Below are 12,946 nucleotides of genomic sequence, written 5' to 3' on the forward strand. Positions count from 1 at the left end.
GCTAGACACCTCTTCTCGATCCCTTCAAGTAGCCGGTGGAGTAGCGCGCGGTGGAGGCTGGATGAACAGGAGCTCGTGGATGAACAGTCGCAGGTGGAGGCTGGAGGAGGTCGACGGTGGATGAACAGTAGCCCGTGGAGGCTGGAGGAGGTCGACGGTGGAGATGAACAGTATCCCGTGGAGTCCCGTTTTGTGGTACGCCACACCCCTCCCGATGAACAGGACCCTCGTTTCGACCATAGCACTCCAACACAAGTACGTTTCCTCCGTTTTGCGGTACGCCACACCCCTCCCGATCAACAGGACCCCGTTTCGACCGTAGGAGGTCCAACACAAGTCCGTTTCCTCCGCTTTGCGGTACGCCAGACCCCTCCCGATGAACAGGATCATGTTTCATGGCCGGTCGAACACAAGGCTGTTTCCTTCGTTGTGCGGTACACCAGGCATCGTTTCCATTGGTTGTTCCGTCCAAGCCCTCCCGATGAACACGAAGACGCATTCCGTTCCGACCCAGCCGGTTGGCTCCCCATGAACATGACGACGATGTTGTTTCTCCGTTTCGACCAAGAGATGTACACGAGCCCTAGCCATACCTATGCGCGAGTAGGCGTTCGAGACTCCGCCCGTATGTACGTACGTGGCCGTATTTTCTTTCTTGCATGCTGGTCGTTGTACGTAAGTGTACATGCTACATGTGCGCCTCTACTACGACACGTGCGCACCTCTACATCGACCAGTATGTACGTACACATTCGCGACCAGAATGACAACGCTACGTATGCTTCGACCAGGTGGGTCCCGACTGTCTGGCACTTCCTTGTGTGCGAAGATGTAGACGGTGGGTCCCAGCAGTCAGGGGGGCGAATCGGTTCTTTTTTCCCGGAAGCACTTCCTTGTGTGCGAAGATGCAGCTGGTGGGTCCCAGTAGTCAGGGGAAACATTTTTTTTCGCGAAATAAGGTGGCATGTCCGATGGGTCCCTGCTGTCAGGTGGAGGAATAACTATTTTGCGCGTAATAAGGAGGCACTTCCTTGTGGCCGTCGTGCACCCAGCTGTCAGCCTCTCCACATACAGTACTCCTCCGATGGAAGTCGTTCCTTGACCATGTTGACCATGCCGCGTCGAGAGCACCAGGGCGTTGGACGACGGTGAGGCCTAGCAAGGGGACAACTCGGAGCCGGGGAAGACGCGGTAGTGGATGCCCACACGTAGAGTATGAGGGTTCACTGGTTCGGCTGCGGTGTGAGGCTGTCGTCACCGCAGAATAACAGGGGGTGTGGGTGAGTAGAGGGATGGCTTGGCCAGCAGTGGGAGTAGTAGGGGGCGGTGAGGCCTCCGCAGCATCACAACCGGCCACGGGAGGCAGGAGCACGCGGAAAGACCGGCGCTGGTTTGGGCAGCTGGAGCAAGAAGACTAGAGGTTGAAGAAGCACTACGGCCTTTGGACGGACATCGTACGGTCACTGGAGCTAGAATCGTTCATATTGACTAAGTTGACAAAGCCTTCCATCCCCATCAACTTAGTAGGCCCACAAGTCAGCCCCCCAACAAGGTGGGTCCCAACTAGCAGGGGGGTATTCATTTTTTTCTGCGTAATAAGGAGGCACTTCCGATGGGTCCGAGATGACAACGGGTGGAACGTTTTTTGCGAAATACGGTGGCCCGTCAGGTGGGTCCCAACAGTCAAGGGGAAGCGTTTTTTTCACAAAATATGGTGGCCCGTCCGGTGGGTCCCTGTTGTCAGGTGGAGGAATCATTATTTTCCAAGTAATAAGGAGGCACTTCCTTGCTGCGACCGTGGATCCAGCTGTCAGCCTCTCCATGTATAGTACAGTTCCGATGGAAGTCGTTCCTTGACCACGTTGACCAGTCGTGTTCCATTGCACGCATGCGTCCATGGGTGTGGTGCGTCCCTGCTATCAGCCTCTCACGTACAGTCATCTTCCGATGACTCTCGGTTGTTGACCACGTTGACCACACCGTGCCGAGAGCACCAATGCCGGTGGACAACGGTGAGGCCTCAGACTGGAATGACCGGGTGATGTGTAAGACGGGGCAGTGGAGTCGCAGATGGAGAGGAGTGGGAAACTTGACTAGTTCGGGTGTGTGGCAGCACGGCCGTTGTGCCACCCACGGGATACATGAGCAAGAACAGAGGTTGAAGAAGGAGCATGGCTGTTGGATTAACATTCAAGGGTCCAGGTGCTAGAATCGTTGGTTGACTAAGTTGACAAAGCCCTGCGTAAATGTCTGCTTAGTAGGCCCACAAGTCAGCCACCAAATCTGACGGGTCCCAGCTGTCAACAGGAGGAATAATTTTTTTTGCATAACAAGGAGGCACTTCCTTCCGTGCGAAGATACAGCTGACGGGTCCCAGCTGTCAGGTGGAGGAAACATTGTTTTTTAGCTTAATAAGGAGGAACTTTCCTTGCGTGCAACCATGGACCTCGTGGGTCCCATCCGTCAGGATCTCCATGTATAGTCCTCTTCCGATGACTCTCATTTGTTGACCATGCCACACTGAGCGAAGTGAGGCGATGGACGACCGGCGAGGCCCCGGACGGGAACGACTCGTAGATGGGAAGATGCAACAGTGGAGTCGCAGATTGAGAGGAGGAGAAGGGTTATAACTGGTTCTGGTGCGGCGTGGGGCTGCAGTCGGTGGAGAATAACAGGAGGTGTGGAGGGTTGGAGGGATAGCCTGGCCGGCGGTAGGGTAGCGCTTCGCAGTGATGCGTGCTAAGCAGAGCCGCTAGCCGCCGGAGGCCGGACCAGGCGGTCTCGACAACGCTGGAGGAAGAAGATGAGAGATTGAAGGTGCATGCCAACCATTGGATATAAATCCAATGGTTGTGGAAGTCATAATCATTTGTTGACCAAGTTGACAACGCCCTACGTAGGCTTCGACCTATTGGCCCACATGTCAGCCTGCAAAAATGTGGCATATATTTAGCCCATGTTTTCTAGAATGTACAATCCATTTGCTGGGCTAGGTGAACAAGTAATTTCGCATCAATCAAGCCCATTTATATTTTCTAAGAAATCCCAGCCCATTTGCACTTCCTTGAAATACACGAATTAGCTGGGCTTGTTATATATATAAAGTTATGTTAGAAGGAGCAATTAATATCAAAAAATAAACCGGAGAGGCACATTTTTATATATATAATTAACAAATGAGCGAGTTATTGCTCAAAATAAAAATGAGCGTGTTATTATTACATTGGTCCTTAAAATCTTTGCAAGCTTTTGTACGCAATCACCAGGATTTTCCTTGCCTGTGAGTCCAAAACAACCAGGATTTTCTTTGCCAACTTCTGTTAAACATTTACTTTTATAAGTTAATAACACATGGGATGTTTTTATAATGTATATATAAGTCTCTATAAAATATAAGATAATAGTAATAATATAAATGTATATAATGTGGTTAGAAGGGAAAACATAAATTGGACACAACATTATTATTCTTATATATAGATAAATAGAACACAGACCTGTGTTTTATTAAAAAAATACATTGGGCTGCTGATCTTTAATAAAAAGCCCATAGGCTGGTATGGACCTCAAAAAATAATTTTAAACCACTATCTCCGTATGTCGTGGGCTATGCATGTTAAAATACAAAACCTAGGCCTAGGTGATATTTGTTCGCCCTTTGGAAAAAAATGATACCAGATCCCCGAGCGAACTGGATTAAAGAGGGGGCCGGCGGCACGACTGAAGAAGCACATCAGGAGCGATTTATTTCCTTCAGTGGATGGCTCTCGATGGCGTTTTTTACTTGCCTCTGCACCATACAACTTGTATTTTTAGCCTCCCAGTCTGTCATGGTGGACCAGCAGCCCATTTGCTGGGTGGGCCAACCTACAGAAACCAGCACTCGATTTTTCATCAAGCCCCAAAAACAACGCAGTACTATATTTGTTTTGAGGCCGAAAACATTACAACAGGGGTTGAGCGGGGGAGGGGGGAAGACAGAGCAAAAAGATTAAAAAGAGCTGATGCGCCATTGCTACCCTAACAAAGCAGGTGCAATTCTTCTCGGGAAGAAGGTGTGCCGTTGACACCCACACGTCACATACCCCACAGTAGGCATACTAACAAGTTCACACACAAGTACAACAGAAAAGGTAAACATTCATATCAAACTCAGGTTCACAGGACAAGTTCATATTCATAGCCAATATTCACTATCAACAACTCAAAAGATTCATATATACACAAGTTCAGCATGTCTATGGATCCAAATGATTGATAGATCACAGGACAATATTCATACATAATTCACAAAAAGATTCAGATATACACATGTTCAATATGTTTATGCATCCAAATGATTGAGACCACAACCAATATGATCCATGGACGAACTTTAATTACCTAGGGTACAGACTGGTAAATGGTGTTCAGTCGGAGGTACTTCTTGCTAAAATTAATGTTTGTACGAGTAAACTTTCGAGTACATAAGAGGGAGCACATACAATCTGAACTTCGCTTGTAGGTTTATCCTCAAATAGTGGCCTCGTGGAGTGGGAGGTTTGAGCAACTTGGCCAGTACTTTCATCCAACTAGTTTACTGGCTCATCTTGGTCATGTAGCTCGCCAAAATTCTACATTACAGACGAGAAAGGAGACGGTTGAGAAAATGAACCACCCAAATTTTTTGTGCAATGCAACTGAAATGGAGCATCCCTGGCGTGCAGACTAATTAACTGCCAGATGAATATACGCGTCAACCAACTTGTCTGGAATCATTAGACTCCATGCCATCCAATTCGCTATCATATCTGCTGATAACCAAAAGGCATAACTTGGGACCAAAGACAGGACTGTGTTCTTCTGGGCTATGCGCCAAGCAATATTTTTGGCGTTCACTCTCCTAATACTTGGAGTTTGACAACTGGTTGACGCCGGTTGATACTCGGATGAATATGGGCACTTCTTGTCAACATCGATGCTTGTCTGAGTGAACTTTGGAGTACATAGCAGCAGCATAAGTATTTGTCCATCTGATCTTTTTGTGCAGTTCTACTGAAATCACCCAGTGCAATGATTTGCCCGCGAGTTCAGGCTCCAAGTTACTCCTTTATAAAATCAGCAAACAGTAGCACAATACCAAATTACCAATACATGACAAGCACAATAATCAGGATAAAGACCAGTACCAACCTGTGTGAGGTAGCATATCAATTACTATTTCCTTTTACTGGAAGCCGAGATAAGCGAAGCGACTGACAGCAAAGGAAGAAAGCAGGCCCAGATTAGCGACTGATAGGAAAGGACGGAAGTTGTCGAGGCAATGAAGCACCGAAAGTTTTTGTGCAGTTCCACCAAAATCGAGCATCCCTGTTGGCACATATATTGAGAGAGTGAGATTACTGTAATAGTGGGACTAGTTGATGAAACATACACTAACAAATAGAAGCACCCTCATTATCTTAATGGGTAAAGTTAGCAACATAGTAGTCTTGCTTAAAGAGAGGTATTAGTTTATGTAATCAGTGCCAATTAGCTCAACACTCAAAGCATTGCCATTTATCATAGGTTGCAAAACTTTAACGTGCAAAGATAAAGGAGTTTCTCATGACAGTAGCACGATACAAATAGAGACGACAGCAAACTAATATGGATGAAGGCCTTAGGCCTATACCAACCTGAGAAAAAAAGCTTATTCATGTAGTCCCATAGGAGATGATAAAGCACTCACTGGTATCACTCAATAGTATATATATTTGTGCACTTCAAATGTATGGTTGAAATAACTCTTGTTTACTAGTGCTGAGATTATATCAAAAGATTATCAAAAACTTCCAGCAGAGTTAAAGCACTGGCTGGGATATAGTTCATTGTATTGTCTTGTGTAGTTCCACTAAAATGTATGATTGGCATAACATGATCCATGTTTGCACAAGTAGGAACAAGGTGAAACCTTCATTATCTTAGTGAGAAAGGATGGAAAGACATTAGCATATTACTCTAATAGTAGCATCAAATTCATGATGGACAATACGCAAAACATTGCCTCATTGAACCAATGGCAATAAATTGACATGCAAAACAATAGTACTATTATGTCATGACACTAATAATATTCCCTCCCTGCGCCACCACATGATTCACCTCCATAGACAAACATACACACGTACATGATTCAGCATAGGGTGCTACTAAAGATTTGTTTAACTCCGACAGGAAAATTAGGCAGTAATAAATTAGTGGTACTTAAGTACTCCTAATTAATTAAGTGAGATAGCAGAAGTGGAAGGGCTCCCTGGAGGATCGTCTCACATGTAAGGTAGTCGTTACCGGAGCCCTTGAATGGCCTCGACTGAGGCCTCTGGCTTCAGCAAGATCGCCTTGGCACTGTTTATTCTTCTTCTTCTTCCTCTTCATGCTCTGTTTCTCTTTCTCCTCACCAGTTGGTGAAACCAAGTACATGATTGGCCTTCTATTTCAGAATTGGTTTTGTCAGTGAGGGAGTACAAGTGTACTAGTAAAAAATAGCATTATTTTCTCATGGCAGTCGGAAAATAGAGATGAACACATGCATTAAATATCATTCTTACCTAAAGGAAGGTTATGGCGCCAATATGGATGATGAGGATTGGAACACAGATCTCCCTTTGTGCAGTTCCACCAAAATGAATCAACTGTTCCATTATGACATTCCAGTTAAACAGCACAAAAGTCACTTCTTTTACGAAGAGTTTTGTGCAGTGCACCAAAACGTCACAACAGCAACCAGGTGAATTGGATATCCAGTTTGCACAAAAAGCTACAGAGGAAATAGTCAGAGTCTCAAACAATTACAGGCAAAAACATTTGGCTAAACTTGTCATGGCTTATAATAGTGGCATGGCTTCATTTTTACCAGGGACATTAGATTAAGAATAGCTAAATATTTGGTATAAGGGCATGGGACAGTGGGTGCACCAGCAGTCCAGCACCATGTACCTAAAGAGGGGCATAAAGCGGTGATTCATAGTTTGTTGCCCCGAGAAACAAACACCCAAGAAACATATCTGGGTTGGTCCCATTTTTGTTCACTCTAGCCACCTACTCCTATGTGTGGATAGCAAATCTAGTCCTGGTCATACCAATGTGTACATCGTTACCCCTATATTTCCCTTTTCAACCAAGAGATCGGTTGGATGACCAGTTTGTACTACTTTCACCCCCTTTCTTTCCTGTTTGTACCAAGTCCGATATGTGTACTAAATTCCCCCACCCCCACTTTGTTTCTTGTTTGAACCAAGTACTACGCCCGTCCGGAATTACTTGTCATCAAAGTGGATGTGTCTAGAACTAAAATACATCTAGATACATCCATTTCAATGACAAGTATTTCCAGACGGAGGGAGTACAAGATTCAACTCCATGAAGTAGCTTTACCTCTAACAATAGAAGAAAAAAATGGTGACATTGGATCATCAGATCAAGAGGGGCTGAGAGGTAGAAAATGATGGACATGCAGCGATGTGGCGAGCTGGGGAAGTAGAGCTAAGGCGGTTTCGAAGGAAGATATACATGAAGGTCGTCGAGATGTGGATAGGTGGGCGGCGGGTGGCCGGATCTGCCCACACTAGGGCAACAACGAAGGGATCGGAGGACCTCCCGCACCGGTGCTCGGCCAGAGATAACGGTGCGGCCGGCAGTGGGTCTCCTCCCTCGCTATCGATGACGGCCTAAATGTTGCCCCTCCTCCCCTTCACCGGCGGAGGGGGATACGTCCGGATCTGTAACCAGCGATGAGGATAGAAAGACAGTGTTTTTTGAAGGGAGAAAGACAGTGTTACCACCCCTATCTTGTTTAGATCTGGAGAGGATGAGAGTGTGTGAATAGAGCAACCCTAGCAAGCAAGCGCGGAGGCTCCGGCCTATATATACATAGTGGGGTAGTTTTCCTTTTTCACTCCATCAAAACAATCGTTTAAAATTCTGTGTTAGGTGCCAGGTCGCCGTTTTTTTAGTTGTTGATTGTTCTTTGAGATAGCTACCCGCTTGTTCCAAGTGGTGTTACGGTATGCCAGGTCGCACTTTGTATCGTTCAAGTCTGGTACAAGTCCATCCATTAAATGAACAACCACCCCCTCGTAAAAATTGTGAACAAGCCCACGGCTAAAACTATCGGAAACGTGGGTTGCCCCAACATGCATTATTATTTATATTTTCTACTCCCTCCATTCCTAAATATAAGTCTTTTTTATTAGCCACACCTAAGACAAGAATTTTTTATTAGCAGTGAACCCCACATGTCATAGACACAAAAAGTGTGGCAAGATTTCCCTTAGGCAAGCCAAGGTGTGTCTAACAATTTGAGCAACTCAAGTTAGGCAAGTGTGGCAAGTGTGGGAAAAATAATGTGGCAACATAAGACAAACATAGTCACAATCCAAACAGCCCCGTAATTTTTGTGACATGCATGAAAATTTGGTTAGTTAAATTTATAGTGAAACTTTGGCAAGGTGCATCAAATCAACACATGCAAGTATCAAAAGGAAACTCACGGCATGCATGCATGCATTGTACTCCCTCCGTTTCCAAATATAAGTCTTTTTAGAGATTGCAACAAGTGACTACATACAAAGCAAAATATATCTACATACATCTGTATGTTGTAGTCCATCTGAAATGTGTAAAAAGGCTTATATCGAGTGCAGTGCTTTGATGTGTCGCGTCAACTTGTACAAGTATGAGAAGTTTGATTACTACAACGCCCTCTCCCTCGCGGACTGAGCTCCGGTGCCTTAACTGCACCTGCCTTTGGCTGCATGACAGGTGGGCCAACCACCTGTTGGGCCGACCTGTCATAGACGCAAAGGCAGGAGCAGTAAGTCAATGAAGCTATGTCCCTCCCTCGTGCATGAGCGTGGTGGCTGGCAAGACTAGTAGAAGCTTTCTCTACACACTATCCCTCCCGCACAAGGTGGACGGACATGCAGTAGTGGATCCGATTCTGTAGAAGTAGGAGTAACATCATTGTTCGTCTTCTCGAAGAGGCGAAGAGCCAAGCACAACCCAAACGTGGCAGTTGCGAACGCTCGCGTGGTGCGGTGGCTTGGAGCACGCATATAGCCAGGCTCTTGCATCAGACAAAATTGCTATTTGAGCCCACTATTGTAATAGTACTTGCTAGTATAGCCCTGTAAACCGGAAAGGAGTATTTGCCTTTCTAGAGATTTCAACAAGAGACTAGACTAGACCGCGTGCATTACTCCCTCCTGTCCGGTTTATAGGGCTCAAATCTCAAATCTCATCAACCAAGGCATTTTGCGATTGGAGGAATGTATCTCGTACTTTACAAAACTACCCTAATTTAACTCATGCATTAATTACATAGTTCTCTCGCTTTCCTCTCCGCTTTGGTCGCGGTGCACAATATTGAGCACTCCTATATGACTAGCCGTTCTATCTACATGTGGGACATCATAGCATCTGGGCCCGCATGCCATCCACCAAATCACAGCGAGGTGCTACAGTCGAGACTCACATGTCAACCGTCTGATCACAAATCCCACACCTTTACCAGCAGTGGTAAAGTGGCCTCGAAGTTGGACTGGACGAAGCAACCATCATTTCACTGGAACGCTCATTGAAGCCCTTTCTGACCTTTCTTGAAGAAAACCTCACTCCAGGCTACTCACTTCTGCCATTTTTCTTCTATACCGACGAAGGAAAGGTGGGCGAATCAGTGATGCTGCTATATTTTCATTCCAAGAATCTTCTTTTTACGAAGCACCGACAGATTCTCACAGCCTATTCTTTTCCCGTTTTCATTGCAATTGTGGTTTCCTTTCGATTGCTTTTTGTTTGTCAGTTCATTGATGGATCCTAGAGCACTAGGCAAAGAGTTGCCGGCGGACAACCCACTAGAGACAACAATCTCTAGGAAGCGAGCACCGACCAAGGAGTTGACCATGTTGGCGGACCAATCCATGGAGACGAAGAACTCGAAGAAACAAGCACTGGCCAAAGAGTTGACGATGTTGGAGGATGAACTCCTCAAAGGAAGTTGGAAGAACAGCAAGGGCCCCACCGTGCCTACCCCAGAAACTCTGATGGCCAGCTATGAGAGGCTCAAGGCCGAGTTTGAGGAGATAGACACCGTTGAGAAGCAGTATTCTCCTAGTAAGGTGATGGCCCCCATCGAGGACGAGGAGATGGCCCCCGGAGGGATGAGATCCCCCGGTGAGCTGCACAAGATAAAAAATAATGGCTTATTACCATACTTGTGGGTTTTGATTATTTGCAATGTGCTTGCTAATATGTTAGGGTTGTGCAGGTGCCGGTGGACATCCTTGATGATTCCGATGTCGCAGTCCATCCTGTGGACAACACCCCAGAGATCGTTTTCAATGTCGCGGTCCGTCCTGTTGGCATTGCGCCGGAGATTGATTCCAATGCCGCTGTCCATCCTGTGGACATCGCCCCAGAGATCGATTCTGATGTCGTGGTCAGTCCTGTGGACATCGCCCCAAAGATCGATTCCCATGCCGTTGTCCGTGCTGTGGTCATTGCCCGAGAGATCGATGACAAGAAATAGTTGGTCGCGCTAATCCTTTAGGGTAGTTTGCATTTCCATGTGTTTAATTACCAAAATGATGCATGTTATCAAACCATCTTAGGGCTAGTGCACTGTCTTGTGTGGGCGGTACTTGCTACTTTTGTTTGATAGTGAATCATGCGAACCCTCTCCGAATTATGGAAACAGATGTAACCTCACCAGCTATTGATGTAATATATGGCATGCTTAGATGTAAGTTTGAACTGTTTATCATATCAGCAGGGCTTGTTTGATGATTCTTGGTGTTAGTAGGCTAGCTACTGTGCGAGCTATAGTACTTGCAAAACACTCACTGAAGAGAAATGTTGGGGTTGATGAGCTTGTGGTACGCTTATACTTATCCGTCGTCGATCGGCCAATAGCCCAAGCTCCCAAAATTGTTGGCTTAGTCGACACGGATACAGTACATTCAGGCCTCATTTGGTTCATAGGGTAGGAAAATCGTAGCAAAAGTATAGAGGCATGCAACACAAAATCATAGCAGTACAAAGACGTACTCCCTCTGTTCCAAAATAGATGACCTATAGGCGGGCTAGTTTGGCCTAGTGGGATTTTTTGGATGGCCTAGTGGGTTTCAGTGATATGACATGGTACAGTGCCGTCCAGTCTTCGCATGTGGTAGCAGTATTGTGGGTACAGTATGTTTTCCTGAAGAAGCGGAATTCAACGAAGTTATGATGGTTCCTTCGTCCGAACAACTTACAGTGGGAAAGGTTGAGCCTGCGATACGACCGGGGTAGACCAGGATAATTTTGTGCATGGCAAGTGGACCAGGATGGTCGACGTCCCATATGTCGGCGAATGAAAGTATTCTTTCTGATATAGAGGACGAGCAACGAGTATCCATTGTTTATTTTTGATGAAAGCTATTGTCTCCACTGTTAGACGGAGGAGTGTGCAACACGGCAGCCCAGTGAACTTGGCATGTGCACCACTCCATCCTTCCTCATGTAATGCTACCATACTGTTGACTATAAGGTTGGCTATAAGGTTACATCTTTTTCTCACTTTCTCTCTATCTATTTCCTCTCAAATGTTGTTTACCTTTCTATTTTTAGACACAATTGTTTTTATGCCTCTTTTTTTAGAATTATTATTTTTATACCTAGGAGCACGTGTAGAGACGGGCTCTTGTAGAGCCCACTCCTTGACTTTATCAATGCCTCTCTCTCCTGCACATAAGCGGGCTTATAGCCCAGTATTTTACTGGTACTACTTGTTATGCATGCATGCGGTGGGCAGCTGGCGTCTGAGGGGCCAGGGCGGTCAGCACGGGCTTGGAAGCGGTCCGGGCTCCAGCATGGCCCACCTCACATTATCACCATATATTTCTTCGAGTCCATGCGCGGCGGGCGGGCAATCTCTTCTCCCTCCCCCGTCTCTCTCTTCTCAGCCGACGCCCGCCGAGCGATTAGATTCTGGCTATCGATGGTGTATTCAATTGTAGTCTCACATGTCAGTGAAATTGCAATACAACGTGTGTCCCCTCTGGTGCGAGCTGTACTGTCGGGGGTGCGATGCGTACGAGTCATAAGTGTGCCTCCTTTTCCTTTAGAACTTGCAAAGCATAATATTTTCACGCGATCGATCGATAGAAATCCAGAACAAAATGATGAGGGCGGTGCTTTCCCGCTTGGTAGGCGGGCTAGTTTGAGTGATATGACGTGCTACAGTGGCGTCCACTTGCTCCATTTTTATGTAAGCAAGAGTTTACACTCTTACGTGGGAGGAGTGGGAAACACCGCGGATCTGATTTTGATCGAGTGATAACTGTTCCCTGCTAAATAATGAAGCACTGTTAGCAATTATAGCATGATAGTTAGGGCATCTCCAGCGCTGACCCACAAATTTACATCGGCATCTGTCCGATGACACTGATGGATGCCATCCGATGCTGCCTGCATACCTTTCGACAACTATATGAACTAACCGGACAAAATTCATGCAAACAAAGCAAATTTCAAATTAACCGGATGAAATTCATTACATTTCGAAAACTTTTCCTACAAACTGGACGAAATTCATTACATATTCCGCACAAACCGTACTAAAACCTACTATAAACCTAATCTAAACGATCGCCGGCGCCCGACCTCCATGTCTGGCCATGAACCCGAGAAAGCCGTCCATTGCCTTTGCCTCCTCCTCATCCACCTTGATAACGTCCTCCTCCAGAGCACAAGGTTCCGAAGATTTCCGCCTCCACGTCGCCGTCAACCGGCTAATCGGCCACCGATGTTTACCCCACCAAGCTTGGCGTCGACTGAGTGGAGTAGCGGTGGCCTTCCTGGGACCAGAGCGGCGGCGACCTACCATGTACTACTCTTCCTCGCTGCCGGCTGTGCATGTGCATGCGCGCCGGCTTCGTGGTCGTGGTGG

This window comes from Triticum dicoccoides, chromosome 3B (assembly GCF_002162155.2).
Source record: "Triticum dicoccoides isolate Atlit2015 ecotype Zavitan chromosome 3B, WEW_v2.0, whole genome shotgun sequence".
In the NCBI taxonomy this organism is placed as follows: Eukaryota; Viridiplantae; Streptophyta; class Magnoliopsida; order Poales; family Poaceae; genus Triticum; species Triticum dicoccoides.